Source organism: Triticum dicoccoides, chromosome 7B, assembly GCF_002162155.2.
Source record: "Triticum dicoccoides isolate Atlit2015 ecotype Zavitan chromosome 7B, WEW_v2.0, whole genome shotgun sequence".
NCBI classification, from domain to species: Eukaryota; Viridiplantae; Streptophyta; class Magnoliopsida; order Poales; family Poaceae; genus Triticum; species Triticum dicoccoides.
In genome coordinates, this window is record NC_041393.1 from 608,547,024 (window position 1) to 608,552,062 (window position 5,039).

A 5,039-nucleotide genomic window follows, 5' to 3' on the forward strand; every position below is an offset into this window, starting at 1 on the left:
TACATACGAATGTATATAGATATATTTTAGAGTGTAGATTCACTCATTTTGCTATGTATATAGTACATATCAGAATCTAAGGTCTTATATTTTAAAACGGAGGGAGTATAACAAAGACTAAGGGTGGGTGCACCCTTTGCCATCTTGTGTGTTGCCATCTAGGCAAATCCATTAAACTGTCTTTTTTTATGATGGGTGTGACATTCATTTTTAGTAAAATTGAACCACTTTGGGGCCTCTCACCTAATTAGTGATTCCAGCCATTAAATATTGATGTTCAAACCTTTTTTGCCGATCGATTTCATCTCACGAACTGGGCTGCATATTATAAAAGGTTGCTTCTCTGGAAGAAAAATCCGAAGTCTATGGTTAATTGGGCCTATGCGCCTTCCATATTCCGGCCTAACGCCTCCCTGTTCATGATGTGCGGGGAACAACCATGATTTTAAATAGCGCAATATAGCTCCGTTATAGCATGCTATAGAGTTTAGAAGAGGTCTTGTGCCGAGGGTCTTTAGTCTAGACATGCATGTGAACAAATATTTTAAATAGCGCGCTATAGCATCTAGAAAAGCTAAAGGCAAATAGGGTACAGAAGTAACCAGTGATGCTCGATAGCGACATGGTATTTGTTCGACCAATTTACTCTTCTGCAAAAGAGCTACATGTGGTTGAAGGGACTTGTGGTTAAACACAAAAGATAAACTCTCTTATTATCCTCAACAACTGATTCGTCAACCAATGCCGATTCCCAAACCTTCATAGACTTCTTCTTCGTGAACCACAATTACTCTTGGTCACTGAAGAACTTGACACATAGTCGTCTAGAGAGTTGACAGCTCTCAAGAGTAATAGGCGAAGAGTACTTGACTTAGATTTTAGTGATACTAAACCGCTATCTAATTTTTTGGCTGGTTTTTTTCTCGGTGGATTTTAAACTCAAATCTCTTGGGAAAGAGTGCTCACACGATCTTCTCGGAATCATATGAAGCAGCCAACGGTTCACGTTGGAAGTGGGTGCCTATTTATAGTCGTGGTCTTCTCGAGGGGAGAAAGTTCATTTTGGAGACGACGGCTAGCCAATGCCCAACCGACACATATCCAACAGTCGGATTTTTAGCACACCAGTAACATTACTTGAGGAACACGTAATGCTAACTCATCTGTCCAATCAAATCTCTTGAAGCGAGGAAGAGTTGCCTCTCTTGCTGACAAGTATTTATTCGAAACAAAAAGAGATTTCTCTAATTTTTCATGGTCATAGGTTTTAGTTTAGCATCAGAGAAACATAATTTCGAACACTATGCCCCTATTAATGGTATGATGGTCCTATGACTTAAGAAAAGAGAAGAAGAACAACGAAAGAAAATACTACATCTTCTCTCCGTCTTCAAACTTCTCGCCAGCAGCCAAATTTATCGGCCATGCACCAAACCAATTGCTTTGCATCAACAATTATTGGTGTCACTTCTGTCACGCATAATCTTCGGTGATAATCTTCGCAGCCTTGCAGTACATTATCTTCAGAGTTTATTCCAAACTCCACATGACTCCAAGAACTCACTTTGTGTGCACTAACAAACACATTAGTCTCGCACTGTTTATGACAACAATCTACAAAACACAAGGAGGCAAATTATTGCACCAACAAGTTTCCCCTAGAGCTGTAGCGGTATCCAATCCATGCGGGAGGGGTGCGACAACAATGCACCGATGCCTCCAAGAAGGTCAATGATGGCCACAACCATCGCCATCGCTAGTCAATGCACTAATATATGACAGGAGCCCAGGATAGGGCAAAGCTAGCATGATCTTAGGAAGCAAAATAAAATAAAATAAAATTGGAAGATGGCATCGCAATTCCAAGGATTAATTTTAAAGTTGGGCACGTGAAAGAACCATAGCAGTGCTGCAACTATGGAATCAAACAATCATGTGAATGGAATCAAACAACCATTTGAATTACCTCTTGGGAATAGCAATGTTGTGGCTATGGAAGTGCATTTCAATGGGCAGTCCATGTGCGTCAACATTAACGTTTGACTTAACAAAGTAGCAGTGCTGCAAAGTTTCGACACATGCCCATTAATTTGATACTTTTTTGTATAATTTTGACACCCTACATGAATATATAACATCACTATGCTAGGTGAGTCATGGAATTGATGTCAATCCACATACGGGTTATATATCACAGTAAAGTGGTCATTAATATAGCATGGAGCTAAAGTAGATCAAGTGAGCCACCTTAGCGCCTTCTTGATTCCAATGGGTCATGTATCCATTTTTAGACCATCAAGAAATGAATCAAAGTCCTACAGTTATAGAGTAGAGTTGAGCATAAAAAATGTTTAGGCCCAAGAATTTAGTAAGTGCCAAATCATGATTCTTTATCACTTCAAGTAGCTTCTAGCCAGCAAGCATGTGAGCAGCCAAATCATGAATCTTTATCACATGTACTTGCAAAATCTGTGAAATAGGGATGTTTTCAGTTAGTTGAAGCTAGATATGGCATGCATCTTGGAGGACTACCACATGTACCATGCGACAGAGTATGAATTAGAATGAAACTGATCATCAACTTGGTCCAATTTGTTGGAAATCCTTTGAACGACATATATATTGTAAGAAAAAGCAGCAAATTTTACATTTCTGTTTTCTTCATTCATGTAAAACATGAGATGCATGCCAAGGAAGCCCAACAGCTAGCCAGTTTATACTAACAAAAAAATCTTGTAGCTCGAGGAATCAGGCTACTGAGTAGTTGGAAAGCCCATGAATCATGGATCCATAAACACTTGCAAGAGATTCTTTTCCTGATGGTCTCTTCAAAACAAATTAACTTGACAGCACCAGTAACGTATAATGTGGTCTCTTCAACTACTCACGTCTTATATTATGGGAGGGAGGGAGTAGTATATAAGTAGTATTTTGTGTTGGAAATTTATCACTCGCTGCTTCAAGTTGGACTCTTTGCTTCAATTTTAGAAAGTAATAACTTGAGTTTGCTTGAATCAAAAAGTGATTTAATGAATCATACAGAGGAAACTGAACATCCAAAGAAGTTTTAGTCAATCAGTGGATGTACATGTAGATTTGGGGGTAGAGAGGGAAGCTCATACTTATTTTCATTGGCGCAAAGAAAAAAAAACTGCCTAGTCTTTCAAGATAAGAAAGAACCTATAGTGTCACAAAGAAGAGCAGCACATACAAATGGAAACTGACGAACATCCCCCATCTCAAACCTAAACAGGACAACACATATGTACATAGTGCAGAACTCTTTAAAAAACCATATCTATGTGTAGCAGGAAGAGTTGCTATCCAATCTGGAGGGAAGATTTGACACATGGCACCAGACTTGCAGGCACCTAATTTGATTACTAGAGGAAGGGATACACCTAAATAGAAGGCACTGGCTTGGGTAATTGTGCAATAATCCTCCGTAATCACAGCCAGAAAAATCTCCAACTAGTGAGCCACATACGTACAATATCTGCCCATGCTCATGTTTAAATCGGAAAGAGAGAAAGAACAAAAAGAACTGATTGGGCCTAGAACAAAGAAGGAACCAAAGAGAGAGATAGGAGAGGGGGAAGGGACCTTCCATGGCGTCAGCGCTGGTAGGGCTGGGGCAGACACGCGAACCAAAAGAAGGAGGCTTCTCTCTACCGGTGGAGAAGGAGCAACCTTGAGAACTCTTCCTTTTGCTGTCAGCGTCGTCTTGGTCGCTGGCCGCTTTACCTCCTGTACAGATGAGACATAATTTAAATTCCCTTGCATAGGAATGCATCAGGTTCAATCTCCTTGAATGAGGGAAAGTATAGATGCTATAGTACATAGAAGTCCTGATAGCTATCTCTCCTGGAATGATAGGAATGCATCATATAAAAAAGACTTTGTGAGCATTTCTAAAAGATTATTAAACCAATTAAGGAGTACTTATATAGTATTTATTTCAACATGTAAACCATGTATAGGAGAGATATATCTCAACATGTAACAATCCATTTTCATTCATTTTTCCGGTAAAATCTATTTTCATTCCTTTTTCCCAGTGAAATCCATTTTCATTCTCTTTTTTTTGCAGTGAAATTCATTACCATTTTATTATACTAATTATATTTTATAAATATTTTATAAGTATATAATAAAGCATATGTATGTTCACTAAATATTACTCGTATCCAAGTTCCATATAACTAAATCTCATTGAATATATTGTAACGGATTCATGCAGAAAAGTGCCGGGTATCACCAAGATTTTAAACGAAGAAAGATTATTATGTGCCCTAAAAAAGATTATTATGTGGTGCTAGAATTAATTATTGTGCATATAATGGTCTGACTGTTTTAAGAGACTGCATTGCTCGTGCCGCCTGAGCCAACATGATGGATACATCATTGTAGTCAAACCGTTTCTGAATATAAGGACTTTTACAGATTTGAATACAGACTACATAGGAATGTATATAGATATATTTTAGAGTGTAGATTCACTCATTTTTCTACGTATGTAATACATATTAGAATCTAAGGTTTTATATTTAAAAACGGAGGGAGTATAACAAAGACTAGGGGTCGGTGCACCCTTTGCCATCTTGTGTGTTGCCATCTAGGAAAACGTCCAATAAACTGTCTCTTTTTATGATGGGTGTGACATTCATTTTTTAAGACAGTAAAACTGAACCACTTTGGGGCCTCTCACGTAATTAGTGATTTCAGCCACTAAATCTTGATGTTCAAACCTTTTTGGCTGTCTGATCGATTTCATTTCACGAACTGGGCTGCATATTGTAGAAGGTTGCTTCTCTGGAAGAAAAATCCGAAGTCTATGGTTAATTTGGGCCTATGCCCCTTCCATATTCCGGCCTAGCGCCTCCCTGTTCGTGATGTGCGGGGAACACCCACGGTTTCAAATAGCGCAATATAGCTCCGTTATAGCAATGCTATAGCGTTTAGAAGAGGTCTTGAGCTAAGGGTCTTTAGTCCAAACATGCATGTGAACAAATATTTTAAATAGCACGCTATAGCATTTA